Genomic DNA, 19795 nt, shown 5'->3' with positions numbered 1-19795 from the left:
CAAAACAAACCAGTGTAAGAGATACAGGCCTAAAAGCATTATGGAATCAGCAATAGTTACCATAATGCCTTTTGATGTCTTTAAAGTAGCTGCAAATAACTTCAGACATGGTAAAAATCAAACAGAACAGAATTGAATGGAAACAATAAAAAACAAGACAATGTAAGCAATACAGGACTTCAAACAAGCCAATAGTAAATCCAAAATGGCCACCATAATACTTGCTAACTTTGAAATAGCTGCTCTGGCCATTGGATTTGACGTAATCAAAACAAAAGAGAATAAAACCCAACCCAATAAAACAATGGAAATGATATAGGACTTCCTAAACAAGACCATAGGAAATCAACATCGGCTGCAACTCTCTGAAAGAGATTCCCCCTGGGTGCCACACTGTGTACCGCTATCCTCTGAAACCTATGATCAGACCACTGGCCCTAGACCAGTGGTTTAGTGGTTAGTGAAACACCAAAGCACCACAGGCATCCAATTGCATTTCACCTCCATAGCTGTCACCACAGCCTGTGTTTCTCTGGATAAGCCTGGTGCGTACAGTGGGGAGAGACGGGGTGGGGGCATGGGTTGGTATTTCTTGTTTGCTAGCAGGGGCTGGGGTTTGTTCCAGTCCAGCAGTGGCTCAGGCATGGCGCTGGTTCCCAGACTGGGATTGCTTATTATTTCAGTTTTTATTTTTGTTAGTACATGTTTGTAGTACATAATGATCACATTCCTTATAAAGAGTTGATACATGTACAGAGCACACTTTAATTCTTTTTTCCATCCTCTGCCTCCTCCCTCCTCTCGTTGTACATTCATTTTAAACAGCTTACTTGCTACCTCTCAGTTTCCACAGTTGCAGTTTTTCTGTTTTTTCAGGTGTATTCCTGGCACTTATCCTTACCTTACTCATAATAGTGGGCATTCGTTCAAGAATTATTAGTGTTAAAGCAGATCATGTCAAACTATGCTAGAGACAAAGATCTTTGCCTTCTTCTGTTTGTGTAATATGTTTTATTGGAACATAGTATCACTTAGTTTTTTTGTATATAGCTTATGTATACTTTCATTCAACAAGTAGATGAGTAGATACTAAGTAGATGAGACAGATATATGAAGCACAAATAATTAAATCCTTTCCACCCAATTCCTTGTAGAAAGTCTATTCATCTTTTGTTTAAAACATAGAAGAACTGTTTTCTTTAAAACATAGAACACACTTTCTTCTGATATTTTATTCACATTTTATTTGTTAAAGTCTGATTGCCGTGCAACTTGTGAGAAACCTAGAGTACATACCAATCATGCTGGCACTTATGTATACAGGGCAGACACCTGACATGATGAAACAAATAATTCAGGCTCTCTCTAAATTGTGTGCCCATCAAAATTATTTCCAACATTGTTTCGTGGTTAAAGTGGTAGGTTTGCAGGACTGGATGACATCTCGGTAACTGTTAAATTGTTTTTCAAGCCATTATCAGTGTTTACAAGTACTAGTTTTCTATTTAATCCAGTTATATATAAGTGGACAGGTAATATCTTTTGTAAGATGTAATGCTGCTTAGGTTTCCAACTGAATCATCTAATCTTGATTCTAGTCATAAAGCCACAGGCTTTGGATTCACAGTGACTCCCTTCTGGAGGAAGCTTTAAGATAACGATTATAAGGTGATGAATTCAGAGAACAGAAAAGGACAATGTGGTAGTAATTTCTGTTTGATCCCTTATTATTGGGTAGAATGTTATTAAGGGCCTATAAAATGGTTAAATTAGTAGAAACAAGTAACATTGTTTCTGGTGTACAGCAAATCGAGGTCTCTAAACTGTCTCATCATTATAGTTATTGTGATGATTTAATAAAGCTAGAAAAGAACAGGTGGGGTGTTTTCACTGTCTTGGAATTCCTCCTCACTTTTTTAGGCCGATATGTCTACACCAGTTACCATGGCAGGGTTTGTAATACAGACTCAAGGAGCAAGAATCCAGCTGACAGTTTCATATTCTATGTCTTCCACCTGTCTGGAACTTCTTTGGGCATTCCAAAACACGTTGCAAACCATATGATCAGATATGATTTTGTACTTCAGGCGGCAATTTGTGTTCTCATTATATTCTTGTTTTGAAAGCTTGGTAAGAAAATTGTAAGCCTTATTCACAAAATTGGTATGTTTTGTGCACTGAGCTGAATATTTTTTTCTAGAAAGCTGTATTATAAATTTCCACGAAATAAAGAAAGTGTTCAAGGAGCAATCACAAGTTCTGCATATCCACCAACTCAGATCTCATGAACTATTTTCAAATTGTCACTCCCCAGGTGAGTAACTGGGTCATGTCTCTTTAAATTTTCTTGTTTATAATGTAAGTGGACTATCATTTTGATTGTATCTCCTTCCTTTAGTTGTGAACATGTAAAAGAACAAAGTAAAGACACAATATTTTTGTACAGCATGTGCTGGTTCGCTCAGGGGATTTCCACTAGTGTGCTTACCCTTTTTGGGTAAGGTAAAAGATGCCGACAGGACCTTGGTGATGATGAACTAAATAATAATGAGACTTGTCACTCATCCTTCTAGATATTGTTGGGGAGCAAAGGTATTTGCTTTCTTCACTCTGATCTTATTATTCTTTTGAAACTCGTAAAAGCTAAGGAGGAACAGCCTGGTTTCACGTAGCCCCTAGAGGAAACACATTTACTGAATTTGCTTTGTCATCATTGCTGGTAAGACTAGCACAGACAGGGAGAAGACAGGGATTGGGAGGACTCTGAGCAAACCTGAGCTTCCAACTGTGGCATCAGAACGCAGGCATCTGCAGCGAGCAAGCTTCGAAGCCTGTCTGCTTGCTTCAGTCATCCAGCTTCTTTTCTCTCAGCACTTCCTGTCATCATTACCTTTTTGTGTCCCTCTTAGAGGTGTCATCTTTTTTGTCTCTTGTATTTCCATAATGTGATGAATCATGAAAAAATCAAAGTCATTTTATTGTTTCTCTCATGCAAAACATACTAATCTCATAGAAAGACTCCTCGTACCAACTGGTCAAGACTCTCCCATCCTGCTTCTTTTCTAGTTTTGCAGGCCATGTGTAAAACACACAACGTTCATGAAACAATTTGTATGTATGTTTAGCTGTGCAAGATACATAACCATGCTACTAAGTTTGTTGGATTATCAAACAGAATGGTTTATACCAGCATGGTTTGATTGTCTGTCCAATTTTTATGCTTTGATTTTGCAACTGGAACAACTATTTCTAGATGATAATATGTAATTTATCAATTAGTGATTTCTTAGTGTTATTATCTTTTTGAAATTCTGTATTATTTCTACCCTTTTTTCTATAAGTAAATAAAAACAATTTTCTTTATTTTCATATTGCTAAAAGTTACATGCTATTAAGAGTTCAGAGAGATGTACATTCAATGAGATTTCAGATCATGGAATCCAAAAATTAGAGGAATATATATATACTCTTTATTTGATTTTTTTAGTCATTAACTCAATTAAAATTCAATCCAAGAAGAGCCATGCCTTTTATCTTTTCCTTCTTTAGTAAAAATAAAAGTTCTACTGAGCAAACTCAGACTAGCATTTTTACTCTGTGACATTTAGATTTATCTCTTAGGATTAGAAATTTTATTTCCGACTTTTACAGAAATTATAAATTGAGTGGAACAACTGCACAATCTGTTTCAGTATCTTTGGGAATGAAAGGGTTTTGGCCCAGGCAGGGCTCTGTAGCCACAAAAGCCTTAACCAGAACCAGGAAGCTCCTATCTCCCCCACCCCTAGGAATTTACCTGTGATGTCATCTTCCCCGCCCCTGGGAACTTACCTATGGCGCCAAACCTAGGACCAATGGGCTACTCGTGCATCCCTGATGCCCCCTTAGGTTCCACCCCAAACCAAGGCTGCTTATATACCCCCCCCCCCCAACGCCACGTGTCTGTCAGAGCAAAAGCCAGACTCCAGCAGTCTGGGGGTGCTGGTTCTCTCTCTCCCTGTTCTCAGAATAAAGGCCTCTTTTGTTTTATACTTCTCATCTTTTGGAAATAATCCTATCAGGGAAACACACGTTTCGAGAGTAAAAGTAGTTCTGTGAGTCAGTGTTTTCAAGGAGTTTATAAAAGCACCTTTAAGCATTTAGCAACATTCTCAATGAGAATAATTTCAAAATCATTCACCTTGTCTGTGTACATTGAGAACAATAAAATGAACCACTAATACCACCACCAATAATAGCATGTGTTGAAACAGGAATATTTTAGGAATATCTGAGATAAATGTTGATGCTTGAAAAATACTCAAAACTTCCAAACTTCCTTGCAGCTAATAACCTATCTTTCTTAAATAATGGATTTCGTCCTTAATGTGAGAAACAGTCTTAGGCACTTGTCTTTCTGGGCCTGGGGGCAGGGGTGGAGAAAGGCCTGGGCAGTGGAGTCAATGTTGGCTCCTGGAGAGCTATGGAAAAAGAGAAATGAACATCCAAAAATAGATAAAGATAGCTGTAGGAGAACTTCACGTTGCTCTAGTCCAGACTAATCGCCTTTATAATTTGATGAGTCAGTCCCTAGGGCTCTGAGGGGATGTCCCAGCACCCTGAAGTTTAATTTCCAGGAACGTAGCATTTTTTTTTACTCCTCTTCTTCTTTCATCTTCCTTCTCTCACCCGTGATGTCACCCCATGTCTTGCTCTCGTTCCCGTGCTCACAAGTTGAAATGTCACACTTGTTTTGTCTTTTCATGATTTTAACTTCTATCTTCAGACATAAAAAAAAAAAACAGAGTCTTTGAGTATCAATCTTTTACTCTTCGCTGAAGACATTTCTATCAGAAAGGGAATATTTTGATTTTAAGACGTCTTTCGATCCCGAGGATACTGGCCAGGAAGAGATGAAATATTTGTAGAGGAACAATCAGAGCCATGTTTTTCACCTGATGACATTGACATGACATCACAAAATCATCACTATGTCAAATTCCAGGCAAAACAAAACATTCCATGCAGGAAAAGGAAAGTAAGGAGAAAAATCTCAAAAATAATCAGTTTTAACTAAAACATAAGAATTTTTAAGGTAAAAAAATTTTACTGCTGGTAGAATGAACATCAAGATAAAATTGGTTTACATAAAGATCATATTTCTTGCACACATGAGTATTTTTCTGAAGTTGGAAAAACAGTACAATTTTTGTACTGCCAAGGACTAAATTAGTCTGATAGGAGGAGTTGGGCACTTAGGGCTCAAATGAACACAGGGGTAGGAATTTCTTATTTTAAGGATGTTCTCTATACAGAGAGACAATATAATATTTACAAATGTGGGTCTGATTTATTTCACTTCTGAAGGTGTTCTCAAGTTGATCCATTTACCTATAAAAGCCTTAAGATCATCCTTTTTATAGGTGAGTAATATTCCATTGTAAAAATATACCGCATCTTTTTCATCCATCCTGTGGTTGATGGACATTTGGGCTGTTTTCAAGATTTAGCTATTAAAAATTGCGCTGCTATAAACATGGGTGCACATATATTGCCATAACATGATCTTTTCAATTTTTCTGGGAAAATACCCAGGAGGGGAATAGCTGGATTGAATGGAACTTTCTTTTTTTTTTTAAATTTTATTTTGAAAGTATACAACAGAACAAGACAGAATAAAGCCAACTAAGATCGTACAGTGAAATCGGTACAGAACTTCACAGCAGATTATTGGGATAACAGTAATAGGTATCACAGTATATTTTGTTATCTTTAGTTGTTCTTTCAATCATGTATATCAAAATGAGATGAAATATAGAACTTATCAAAATAGAATATTGAATAGAGCAGTAGCATTAATCAGAAAAGAGCAAAACAGTAATAAAAATATTCGCCTTCAAAGAGATGGTAGAAGGAAGGCCCCCTTATTTTCTATGGTCAACCTGCCAGGAGACACTCAGATTTCTGGTTCCCATTTGCTAACGGGCAGGGGGGGGGGGAGGAGAAGGGGGATAGAGGAAGTGGGATATTTGACTCTAGGCCGTGCATCAGTAGGTTCACTATTGCTTAGCAGGGAGGCAGGCTGGTTGTTTGGTTTCACATGGTTAAGCTGTTAAGTTCCAACATGGTGCGGATCTCAGGAGCTGCTGCTGGTTCTCCCCCTGGAAGGGCAGCAGTCTGAATGGAACTTTCAATCCTAGTTTTCTGAGGAATCTCCATACTGATTTCCACAGTGGCTGCACCAGTCTACATTCCCACCAGCAGTGGAGAAGTGTTCCTTTTATTGTAATAATGAAAGTGCTCTAAAGGATATAACTGCATGTATGTTTAAGTGTGCAAGACACGTAACCATACTACTAAGCTTTGTTGGTTCATCAAACAGAATGGTTTGTACTGTCATTGTTTGTCTGTCCATTTTTTATGCTTTGCTTTTGTAACTTGAAAAAATACTTCTAAGATAACAATATGTAATTTATTAACTAGTGATTTCTTACTTTTTTTTACTAGTTTTTCTTACTGTTATTTTTTTGAAATTCCATGTTATTTCTACCCTTTTTTCTGTTTTGCTTTTTTTCTCTAAAGAAAAAAAGATGTTCTTTCAGATCTAGACTAACTTTAGATAAGAGCCACCTTTATATTTTTGCAGCAATTCCAAGAGATCTACCTATGAAGCTGTATCATAACCTCTGAGGCACATTCTATGGACCAGCAGTTAAACAGCTCTAGGGCTCACAGCATTTCTCTGTAGTAAGAAAGGATACATCTTGTGGAAGATTCTTTCAAAGCCAAAACCAGTGACAAAGGGTGTCAGATGGATTTCTCACCTAAAATAGGAGATATAGAGATTTATTGAGTTGAGAAGAAAGAGGAAGGGCACATGAGTTTTTGAGTTTTTTCCATGAAGTTGATGGAACTCTAATAGAGGGTGGATACAAGACTAGCATGTCCATTTTTGAGCTCACTAATGAGGCCCACAGATAGATGACCGGCACAGCCCCCCAATGAGACAGGAGACGCTCTTGTGGGTAACAGGTAACTGCCGCTTTATTGAGGCAGGTTCTGGCTTATATATCTGACTGTGGCCAATCACAAGCTGCCTGACTGTGGCCAATCACAAGCTGCCTATCTGACTGTGGCCAATCACAAGCTGCCTATCTGACTGTGGCCAATCACAAGCTGCCACGGCGTAAACATCACTAGTTGCCGCGGAGAAGTTTATTTGGAGAGGGACATAACGCATTGCAGAAGCTGACGTGGCTCTTGGTCCTGGGCGGAGTATGTTGAGCGCCTGCACCCAACAGATAGATAAGGGGGAAGCCAAGGAATTCCTGAACAAGTAATCCACAAAAGTTGCTGTCTGTCTATTTTTTCAGTTCATGTTTTTTTTTTTTTTAAGTCAGTACCAGGGATTAAACTCATGACTGTGCACTTGCAAGGCAGGTGCTTATACCGCTGAGCTAAATCCCCAGCCCCCATCTATTTTTTAAAGAGAATAAAACAAAAGAGAACAGAAGAAAGCAAATCAGAACAGAACAATGCAAGCAACACAACACTTCACAACAAGATATCTGGATATCAACAGTAGTTTCCATAATGTCTTTTTTCTTTGAAATAGTTGAGCATACCTTCACATACCATAATATCAAACATAACAAACTAGTATAAAAACTATTCAAGAGAATGGAAGTATTACAGGACACTCAAAACCAAATAACCGAAAATGAAAAATGGCTACCATAATATCTCATTTTCCTTAAAGAATTTGTCTATATCATTGCACATATTAAAATCCAATCAGATACAACATAATAGAACCAATGGAAACAGAAGAACAAAAGAATAGTAGGACTTAAAAGCAAGATGATATTAAATCAGCAGTGGCTGCCATAATGTTTTCTTCAAAGTGGCTGTTCATACCCTCACACATACTAAAATCAAATAGCACAGAATAATGCTGTCCATCTTCTAGGAAGATTCATTGCTTTCCCCAAATTCCCAAGAGTGTATGATCTTATAGATGTTAAAAATGAATTCCCTTCTGGTTTGAAGTGTGTGTGTGTGTCGGAGGGTGGATGGTCATATACAAAGAAGTCTAGTCAAAGCCTTAGCCCCTAACATTGTCCCTGCTTTATGGAGACCAGAATTTTACTTTCAACCTTGGTTGAGTACCCGGATCATTATGGAACATGTAAAATTTGGGCTCCCTAGTATTGTCCTTAATATCTAGCGCTGCAGTATCTGCAACATCTCCTGGAAATCAGTTGAAGATTCTGGATTTAGGAATTATGGAAGTATACTGCCTATATTTCTCTGCCGCAGACTACCCCCCCCCACCCCGTTCCTCCCAGGAGCCTGAACTGTGGATGCAGTGTTGATTACCAGCTTGAGTACTGGAGCCTTATCTCCTCTTGTTTAGCCACACTATATTCTGCAAAATGCTTTCTCTTGGTTTAGTAGAATTGAAATTTTCTGAAGAGGTCTTAAATGGGGAGAAAAAATAAACTAAAATAATAAATAAGAATGAATGATCATAGCTTTTTTTGGTTTTTATTAATAATTAGCTAAGAGTTAGTCAACTCAGATATTTCACCTTTTATGCCTCAGACCTGACCAGTCTCAACTTCAAATCCATCCTCCTTGCATGCCTTACTCTCATGTTTTTATTGCTTCTGATAACGAACAGTCCTGTTCTTACCCCCCAAAATAATCTATCTACAGAATAATTAGATCAGTTGTTTTTCCTATGTCCTAGAAATGCCCAGGCCTCCTGAACCAGAAGTACAATGTCAGGATAGAAGTTTCCTGTGGCCACTATCCACCAGTACCCCAGCTGCTTGTGTGTCCTGCTTAATTCTCTATTGTATGTCATTTCTACCATTTTTTTCATATCCTTGTCATGGGCCACGTGACCACTCTGCTAACATGAAATGAAAGAACTCTCTGACTCAGGATTACCAACTAAACTATCCCTATATAAATAAATTCTATCACATATTGACTGAAGAAGAACCAAGGGATCTTCACTATGGTAATCTTCCACGTATCCTCTTTCCTTTTGTTCCATATAGGCTATAAATCTCCACTTCCACTATCACCTCCCCTAGGTCCAACTTCCTTCAAGGCCTGGTTAATGGTAGCCTTTGTCTATTTTACTGGAAAGACAGTAACAGTAATATTTTATTGTTTGAGATTCAGGGTGCTAGAGAAGTCCTCAGATTGTTCTCTTTTCTAGGAAGAATTATATCATATAGAAATATGAGAGAACTTCATTGTTTTGCACCTGTATACCCAGTAGATGGAAAAATTATTTGTTGACAGGATTGTGCTTTTTCTTTTCAATTGTTCTGTCACTGTTGTCTAAAATAAATTAACCATAAATTTCAGGTTATTTTTAGGGAACTCAAATCTATATTTATCTTTATGGCAACATGCTTTATAGTAAGTTTTAAAACTGAGAAGTGTGAGTTCTCCAACCTTGTGCTTTATATTTTAAAAAATATTTTGATTATGTTAAGTTTCTTTCACTTCCATATGAATTTTAGAATCAGTTTACTAACCAAAGTTGATGGAATTTGGTAGGATTACATTGAATCGGAAGATCAACTTTAGGAATAGTACTATCCTAGGTCTTGTAATTCATTAATGTACTGTTATGGTTTGTGTCTGGAAGTCCCCACAAAGCCTTATGAGAGGCAGGCTTCTAGAGTTTGTGACTGGTTCATAGTCCAAAGCTGGGATTATGGGTATGAGTGCTACACCACGCGGGGACAGATAGACTGCGCACAATATAAGGGAGAGAAAGAAACTTGCTGTTGCTCTCCTCCCCTGTGGCTCTTGTTGCTTTTCCTGTCTTCCACTACCATGAACTGCTGCTCCTTCACCATGCCATCCTGCCTTGGAGCAAGCCAATTATGGAAGAAAACCTCCACAAACTGTGTGCTAAATAAACCTTTCCTAGCAATGGCAGAAAAGTGACTAAGACACGAACTTTTCATTACTAAAGTTTAAAAAGATTTTTCTTTCAAACATATTTTGTAGTTTCCATTATACAAGTCTTTAATCTTCGTATGCTAAATATAGTCCTAAAGTCTTTAGTTTTTCTTTTTGTTACTTTTAGTTTTAATTTCATGCTGTTGACTTCTTGTGTGTAAATATAATTGCTATTAGTAATTGATTACCAAACATTGATCTTGTTTCTTTCAATCTTTCTGAGATGATTTATTAGTTGTAGTAGTTTCTTTGTTTTGTGGATTTTCTTTGAGTGTAGAAAAGTTCCTGTGTATCATCGCAAACAAATAGATTTACTTATGTCTTCCATTCCGGACACATTTATTTCTTTTAGTTAATTAATTTTCCTAGTTAGAATCTCTGGTACTAAGGTGAATAGCACTTATGAAAGTAGATATCCTGGTATTTTTCTTGACCTTATGGATAAAACATCCAGTTTTTCACTATTAAGTATAATGTGGAGATTTTAGATGCCTTTTATCTTGTTGAGGAATTATCCCTAATTTGATAAGTATCTTAATCATGAACATTGTTGAGCTTTGTCTGCATCTACTGAGATGACATGTACTATTCATTTTTTATTCAACTATTTATCTACTGTTTATTTTTTATTCAACTCATACACTATTTTAGTTTTATTTATTTTTAGATGCTATTCCATTCCTGTGATAAATCTTATTTTTAATGGCTTTATAGTATTATTTAGTTTAAGTCATTAGTATTTGTTGGGAATTTAATATATATATTCCCAGAGGACATTGATCTGTGGTTTTCTTTTCTTGCAATGTCTTTATCTGGTTTTATGATAGAGTAATGCTGATATTGCAGGATAAGTTGGCAACAATTGCTTCCTTTTCTATATTTTTGAAGTTTGTCAGGCATGGAAATCAATCCTTTTTCCAATGTTTAGTATAATTCACCTTAAAGCCACTTATGCCTAGAATTTTATTTGTGGGGCATCTTAGAAAGTTATGAACTTGAAACTCAGAGTAAAAATATAGAGCAAAATAAAAAACACATAACTTGGAGGCTGAGGCAGGAGAATCTTGCAAGTTCGAGACCAACTTGGGCTACAAAGCAAACTTGAGACCAGCCTGAACTGCATAGTGAGATACTGTCTCAAAAACACACACAGAATTGTAGATACTAGGAAACAGAGAGATAGGGAAGAGGATCTAGAGGTGGACGGGGTAGGGAGAGGGGATCAAAAAAGGAATAGGGATGTGTATGTACATGTACCAACTCCACACAAAGTATATAATCATTTTTCACTGTCAAATTGTGCCAACAAAAATAAAAATTTAACAACAATAAAATAATATCTGAAAAAATTATTTACTCTTTCTTGTTTAGAATATTCAGGATTTTTATGTCTTCTTGAGTGAGTTTTGATATTTTGGTATTTATCATTAATTTGTTGGCATACAGTTAACAATAGCATTCTCATAATTTCATTATCGTAAACTCAGTAGGGATAGTTCATCTCTGATTTTATTAATAGAAATCATTTTTTTTTCTCGCAGGGTTGAGGTAGGTTTTTTAGTCAATTTTATTGATCTTTTTAATAGCATTTTTCTAAGGTACAAATAAAAATCTGTTGAGAGGAGAAAAAAGGAAAGGACAACATCTCTTAAACAACTATCTGAATATCTGATTGCAGGAAGTATTACTGACAAAGGAATCATACTTTCATATTCTACTATGAATAATTAGAATCACAGCCCAAATACAGGAAGAGATGAATCATAGTCAAAATGATGTGATTTGAAGAATTATACATTGCTCATGAGACTTTAGTGAGACGATCAAAAATCTCTTCTTTCACATTGTGATACACGCATATATTTACACACGGGACAGAGATCTCTCTGTGAAGCTATGCTCTATTTCACCACAGCTACAAGTGCAGTGGAAGGCATGTTTGACTGGGAGGACAGTGAGGTGTTCTCTTTGGCTTGAGGACTGGACGAGATGAGTGTGTAGCTGAATGAACTATGGCTAGCCCTCCCAGAGTGTGGCTAGAAGTGGGAGGCAGACGTGTGGTGAACAACAGGTTTTGCAGCTAGTAAATAATTGGGTTTGTTTTGTTTTATTAAAAGAAGCAACTGTCCAGTGTGCACATGTGAGGAGAGGTGTGGGATGAATAGAACTTGAACCACTAGCTAGAGAAGAGCAGGGGGTGAAAGACAAAGAGAACAACCATCAGTGTGGCAGCTGTGAGTACACTGTGTCTAACGCGGCCTTACTGCGTATTGTCCCAGGTAATAACTCTGCTCTCTATTCTCAGGACACTTGCAATACAATCTACTTTAATTGTTAGGCTTTAACGGGTTTGGGTGAGACATGCTTGATTTTTGACGGATGTGTGTCAGAGATGAGATCATTAAAATTACTTGCTGAGTTTGGTAGAACTCTAGGCCTCTCTCTGCAGAGGTCCTCAAGGGGTGAGGGTAGCATGGGTATGACCTGCCTCCTCTATGATTAGTACACGTCCCTCGTTCATTTTTTAATGTTTTGTAACTTTTTAAAGTCTCACTTTAGAAAGCAACTTTCACTTCTAAGAGCTTTTGTCTGAAAAACTTGGAGCTAAATGATTTTAAAGCAATTGCTGTGACATCATGGAATAGAAGAGGTTATACAGGTCAATCAGAAGATACATCTAATCTTTTACATTTTCCAGTGTTTTTTTTTGTTTAAGTAATAGATAGGGAAGAAATAGGGGGGAGGGTTAAATTGAAAAAGTGACACATCAGAGTCTTAAAAAGGGATGGTTTATTTCTGCCATTTATCAACACTGGCTTTCACCTTCCTTCTTTGTCTAACAGAAGCTTTGGCATTGCTTTTATTTTCATATTGGCCTTCCGTGGCATTTTCTTTTGTCATTCCTACAAAACTTAGCAGTAAGAGAGAGATTAGTAGCCCATTAAACTGATCCAAGAAGATAAAACTCAATGGTCCTCTTTGTTTTTCAACTATGTTGAATAAATTCCTTCCGAGGCTGTGTGCTAAGAATGAGAACAGTAACAACAACTTTATGTAATGTGATAGAAGCTTTTCCATCTGACCTTCACTGACTCTTCAGAATGATTGCCCCCAAAGGCAAGCTGATCAGCAGAGCTAGGTATTTCCCAAAGACAGATTGTGTTTGTAAACTTATTTGTGTCAGCTGTATTTGCTATCATAGCTACACGTCAGTTAAATACTACATGAACAGATGAACTATGGAAGTTGAATAAAAATGATTATTTCTATAGGTCATATTTGAGTTGTTTGAAAGATAAATTTGATTCATCCATTGCATTGAACTATTATAACACACAAGCATGAGAAAATTTTCATGGTTAATAAATATAAACATCTAATGTATTTTTGTCAGTTTCACAAGTATTATTAGTTACTATACTTAAAACATAAACTGGAAACTGTTGGATGGGACCTTATGAACTTACATGGCAAACTCCAGTTAGAGAGATTGACTTACTGAAAGAAAAAAATATCTTTTTTATTAATATATTGAAAAATGAATGTTCATTAATTTAAGTAGCAGAGTTTAATTTATGTTCTTAAATGATTTTTCTGTATTCTTTTTATTCTATTTATTTTTTATTTTATTATTTTTAGTTAACTTACCAATTCTCTCTCCGCTAGGATAGGAGAGCTTTGGAGATAGTTTTTTTGTTTTTGTTGTTTCTTACTTTTTGCAGGCATTTTTTGCTTTATCAATGCCTTACTTGAACAACTTTAAATAATAGTATAACTTCCATTTCATAGATGAAGCATCTCAAGTGTTTATAAAGGTTAAAGGATCACCTCAAAATCACACAGAGCACATATGGTAAGACATAAATGAAGAGACTATCAGAATCTCAAAACAAAACTTCTTCTAGACAAAATTCTTAAATTGTAGTAAGCATTCATGTAAAATATTGATCTATTGAACAAGATTGGGGACTAGATCCAAAAGATATGAAAATATTTTTTTAAATACATACATTTCAAAATACATACTTTTAAAGTAGTAAGAGGATGAAACAATTAAAAGGGATAGCCACAAGGCCGGGGATATAGCTCAGTGGCATAAGTGGAAGCCTGGCAAGTGCAAGGTTCTGAGTTTGATTCCTAATGCAACCCCCCCCAAACAAAAACAAACAAAAAGAGATTGCCATAATAAAATGTGGAAAAGACTAAGTACCACAAGAGAGCTACAGATCTCTTCTGTGAAGTTATAGGGTGGATAGGGAAAGACTGAATATGTAAGTCATATAGTCTCTGTTTTCTAAATGTTTAAAATGCATATAGTAAGACCTTTGCAAAGGGCAGTTTGAGTTGTAGTTCATTTAGTAGAAACAGCATAAAATAAGTGTTCAGCACATGGTGCCTACCCACCAGGCTGGTTAAGTTATTAGATCTGCTTTCTTAGTTGTCCTCTGACCCCAAATTTGGTTCTGTTACTTGATCTTTTTTTGATTGCATGCAAGCCTAAGCCCTTTGTTCAATCCTCAAAGTCAGTGAATTCAAAATAAAAATGATCAAATTAGTCTTTCTTTCTTTCTTTCCTTCCTTCCTTTCTTTCTTTCTTTCTTTCTTTCTTTCTTTCTTTCTTTCTTTCTTTCTTTCTTTCTTTCTTTCTTTCTTTGTGTGATACTGAGGATTGAACTCAGGGCCTTATATGTGCTAAGCAAGCACTCTAACACTTAGCTACATTCCCACCTAAATTAGTTTCTTTATGGAGGTCAGTGAACTTTTTCTCTTTCAGCTTTCTGTGCTGGTACTATGTGGACATAAGATATGAGAACCGTCTACTAAATTAACAGTGTTCTAGGGGACTGGAAGAAAAGTCAGCCAGGAATGAAAGAGAATGCTCACTTTCTGGAGAGATTTTAAAATTCATTTTATTGACCAAAATATGGCATGAGATAAGTAATCTTCCCTGATGTCTAGCATTTATTCCAGTGCTTTGTGGGAAACAAATACTTATTACATTTTTTTTTTCTTCTTACTTCATGTAAGTTTTTACTTGCTTCTCATTGGGGAAAAATATTGCCAATTTCCTGTTACTTTGGTGCAATTTCTACATTTTCTCTGTTGTGTTCCCATCAGTTTTGGTTCATGATTGCTCAGAAGTTTGTTCTCCATTTTTGTCATCAAGATGATAATTCATTGCTGTATTTCACATTCACAGATGAATTCAGTAAGATGGGATCCAAATGCATATTTTATGATGTTTAAAGTTAGCTGTTTGGAGATTTAAAATTTGATCACCTGGGAAACTCAATTTAAAACTTGAGTCAAGTTAACAAAAAACGATGTTGGAAGTGTACATTTAATGCTAACCACAGACTCCAGACAGAGACCTCATTAACTTGTATAGTCTCATTTCTTTAAAAGTTTAGTCATAAAGGATCACTTTCAGTGTTTCTCTGATTAACACTGAAAAAAGAAACCAATGTCATTACCTATTTCCCTCAACTTTCTAGGTAGATATTTTGCAGTTACAAGAATTGTTTGTTTATGAAGCAGTTGGAGAAATGATTGTAATCCAGAATAAGGGTAAATGATGAATGCTAACAAGTAATTCACCATTGTCTTACCAAAAGAAAAGCAAAGTTCTGAATGGTGAATGAAAGAGACCTACGCAGAAGAGAGAAATAACAACTCAAGGTTGCTAATGAAAAAAATCAGTGCATTGCAGAGGGAGAATGGCAACCCTTAAGAGCCTGGAAATTGGCAATAACTCCTAAAAACTCCAAGTGAATAAATGCTCCCACACAAGAATATTCTTCAGTTCTGCTGTTGTCTCCTAGTTGCTGCGATTATCATCATCATCACCATCACCATCATCATCATCACCATCGCTAACATTAACATGATCATGGGTGCTAACAGCTTTTTAGGTGAGTATTCACATATTTCAAAAACATTATTAAATTTCAAATACTTGTTGCTTTCAGAAAGAATAATCTCAACTCCTTAGTGTTTTGATTACTATATCACTGTCCAACCTTCGCTGCCTGAACAGCTCCCCTCTGATAGTTCTTCAAGGTCTTCTGCTTAAGAACACAGAACTGGACTTGAAATGGCAGCAAATGTCTGTCACTTCTATCTTAAGAGCCTGCCTCATATATTTTCTACAATCTAAAATGGCCTTATATTTTTCCTAAGAGCAATTGAATGTATTGCTGCTATTTCAGAGAAACAATTAAGAAAAGGGAAATCTTTTGGGGTTTTCAGGGATAAGGCAGTTTTTAACTGAAATTTTCAAATCTGAAAATACATTACCTTCAAGTTTTATATAGATTGATTAATTAATCAACTTATCTTAATTTGAGCTCACATTTTTATTTCAATTGCTAGTGAAGGTAAGTTGTAATCTTAAATATAATCTATCCTCCATCTCCATTGGTTTCTTCCTTTTCTGGTGTAAAAAACACAAAGTTGGTTCAATTCTTTTGTTTATGACAATTTCATTTTGATTACCCTGTGGTGAGTTACTAGGTCAGAGAATCACTATGCTCGACATTGCAGGCAGTTTCCTGATGCTTTCTTGATGATGTACCAAGATGCTTGCTGAACAACAACAAAAAGCTGCTCAGATAGGAAACTTTAGAGAGATTAGGTTTTCCTGTTTACATAGTTTAGACAACAGCTCTGTTTTGACACACTGGTTTTTATTTTTGTGATGCACCAGAATTGATTTTGTTTTAACACTTTAAAATAACGATGCACTATAAAACCCAGTTTTCAACTGAGTAGGATTTATTCTTGCTTTCCAGGCAAGACAAATGCAATCAAAGTTTTGAGCTAATTTCAAATAGAAATTAATAGGATTCCATACTTCCTTCATCTGCTTGGTTTCTGAAGTCTAGTTGATACTTGGTCTTTTCTGACTACATACCTGTTACCTTTTAATCTGTTAGCCAACACATGGTCTAAGTCAGCAATTTGGGCTAGAGCCCTGTCTATATCAATTTTTGCTTATGGATACAAATTGTTCTCGAACAAATTGTGGGAACAAAGTACTTTGCTTAATTTGACACTCTACTTGTGGTTTCTAGGTGTTAAAAACATTTTCCCCAATAAGGGAACACCCAAAATACATGTAATCAGCACTTTGGTAATGATATAAAAAAATGAATGGATTGATTTTTTTCTGGATAATTTTTGAACTTGGAAACATAAATTCTACAAAAGCTTAAGCTAGTGTTGTTTTGAGTTGTATTTCCATGTGTTCTATATATAAGCATAATTTATGTGCAGCAATGTTACATATCAAAAATATAATAAACAATATCTTATTGATACTTCAGAAACAAATAAATTTGATGAAGTCCCATGAACAACTTTTAATTCAGAGAGTTAAAATGTTATTTAGATATGAGTCATTATTTTAGTAAGAAGAATTAAACTGGTCACTTAAGAGGAAATAAGGGTTAACTACATGGGGAATTCTGGTTCTAAAGGATGAAAATGAATCATTATCAGTACTCAAGGACCAAGCAAAAGATTATCATGGAAAATAATGTTGTGTCCTGAATAGCAGAGTATAAAATTCTTTAGCAGTATTTTTCTGTAATTTGCTTCATGTTTGCAGAAGTAATTCCATAATAATTTTAATTCATTCTCTATCTCAATAAATGTTTTGGAGAAACTTTGTAGAGTTGGAAATGGGTCAGCCCAATTACTTTGGTAATTTGTAATTGTACAGTACATTCCCATCAAAGTAGGTCAAGTCAGACTCCTGCTAAATGCACTGACACTAAACTCTAACAATAAATATCTGTGTAGCATTTAAGAACAAGGAGAGAAGAAGTTAGATTTGCATTGCCCTATGAATTACAATCCATTCAAATTTAATTGGATTCTAGTAAGGATAGTTTAGAGGAGTGTTAGATATACTCGATCAGAGAAATACTTCTTATTTGAAACCATAATTTTAAAAAATGAAACAAAAGATCTGATGGAATATGATAAAAAAGATAACTTATTGTATAAAAATGTTCAATTTCTTGAAAACCAACAACATCGATAGGTAAATTTGATATTGTTCTTACTAAAATTTACCAAATCTATGATGTTCTCTTTCATGGTCCTCATTAATTTTTACATGCAGGTTTAAAGTCTCTGTCTCACTGATGGATGACGTGTGGTTCATAAAGGTAGATGTGGGAAAGACAGAAAGTTGTTTTCCAGATAAGACTAAACAGTTGCATTTACTTAGCACCTGAAACTCTTAGTCCATCAATTTAAGCAGACTTTCTCTAACAAACCATAAGTAAACATTGCACTACCATGAACACTGCTGTAAAAAAAAAAAACTACATGGTTAGCAACAAAAATGGCAAAAAGAAAGACTGCTTGTGTCTTAATCTGTCCTTGAAAACTTCCTGCAGAAAAAATAAGAGCAGAAAAGAAGAAAATACAGTAATAGACATTTTCAATGTCTAGGTATTTCATTACTTTCCAATTTCCCATAAAAATAAACACTTTGGGTTCCAGTACCCAAATGTGTTACATTATATTTTCTAGAGTTTACAACTTTGGAGGTTAAAATCTGTTCTGGATTTCCCAGACAAACATTTTAAGTGACAGTATTTGAATTATACTATGTTATTGATTTATTTGGATCTTATATCCTTGCCATTTAAATCAGACTAGATTTTTTTTCTGAATGTCACTGAAAAGAAAACTAGAAACTTGTCTGCAGTTGTTTCTAAATGGTTAAAGTATTGACCTGGACTGTAAAAGCAGGACCGCGTGTGGCTTGGAAACAATCTTTGATTTTTATCTGAAAAGTCTTCAAAACAAAATGCAAGTGTGCCTCTCCTTTTTTTCTAGTTGATCTGCTATTTATGCATTTTAGTTGTCTGTCTGATTGTGTTCAGATGTGGGTAAGTGGTTGGGAGGAAAAATAAGGCTTCTTAACTCTGAGGAAAAAAGACCTCAAATTGTCTGTGTCTCATATAATTTGTGATCTGCCCTCATTGTGCACCATGACATGGAATAGATTCTGCTACTTTGGTGTTTACATCTTCGAAGCCAATGAGAGTGGGGATGGAAAAGGGAGAAGAAGGTGTTAAGGTTTCAGAGCTATCTGGAGAGGAAAGAAGGGAATTTCATCACTGTAATGATGTCTTTCTAGAAGAAATTGATTTGAGGGGAAATCAAATCACTTGCTGTTGGCCATTGTTATGGTATTAATCTTGTTTTTCTCTTTTCTTTTCTTTTCTTTTCTCCTGCCAAGAGCAAGCAGATTGCAAATAGGTGAGCTAAGCAAGGAGTCTCAAACATTTGTAGCAAAGTTATCTTGATGAGCTGAGAAAGAAAGACCACATATGAAGACACTGAAGTATCACATTCTGTCTTAAATTCTATGCACTGTTATAAATAAAATGAAGCAAAATCTATACATTGTTTTGGCTTGTAAACATGAAGTTTTTCTATCTGTATAAATAAATTTATATAGATACTATGTGTAATTTTACATGACTATGACATTAAACATGCCATTTCAACACAGTTGTCTTCATTCACTCATTCATTCATTCACTCATTGTTTCTTTTTACTTGCCTTTTCAACCACAATTACCACATACTCCTTAAATTTAGGTCAGTAACTTAGTGTGCATTTTCCATATTTTTTTCATATTACCATAGAATAATATACTACATATCAATAAGATGTAGACATTACACATATAAATATGTGCAAACGCAAGCACATACATTTGAAGTCTTTTATTTAGCTAAAATCATATCATATCTTATGATCATAGGATCACATCTTACAAAGTTACTTGAGCCTGACTTT

General features: G+C 35.6%; 1 long non-coding RNA gene across 1 annotated transcript; it reads left to right on the top strand.

Moving 5' to 3' along the window:
* The first annotated feature begins 15390 nt into the window (after positions 1-15390).
* On the top strand, positions 15391-19501 carry LOC134477992 (uncharacterized). Its single transcript, XR_010050329.1, has 2 exons — positions 15391-15881; positions 19229-19501. It is a non-coding gene; the product is annotated as an uncharacterized LOC134477992 (long non-coding RNA).
* The last annotated feature ends 294 nt before the right edge of the window (positions 19502-19795 follow it).

This window comes from Cavia porcellus, unplaced genomic scaffold (assembly GCF_034190915.1).
Source record: "Cavia porcellus strain 051 isolate PalLab524CR breed Dunkin Hartley unplaced genomic scaffold, mCavPor4.1 scaffold_11, whole genome shotgun sequence".
Lineage (NCBI taxonomy): Eukaryota > Metazoa > Chordata > Mammalia > Rodentia > Caviidae > Cavia > Cavia porcellus.
This window is presented reverse-complemented; position numbering and strand designations above follow the sequence as displayed.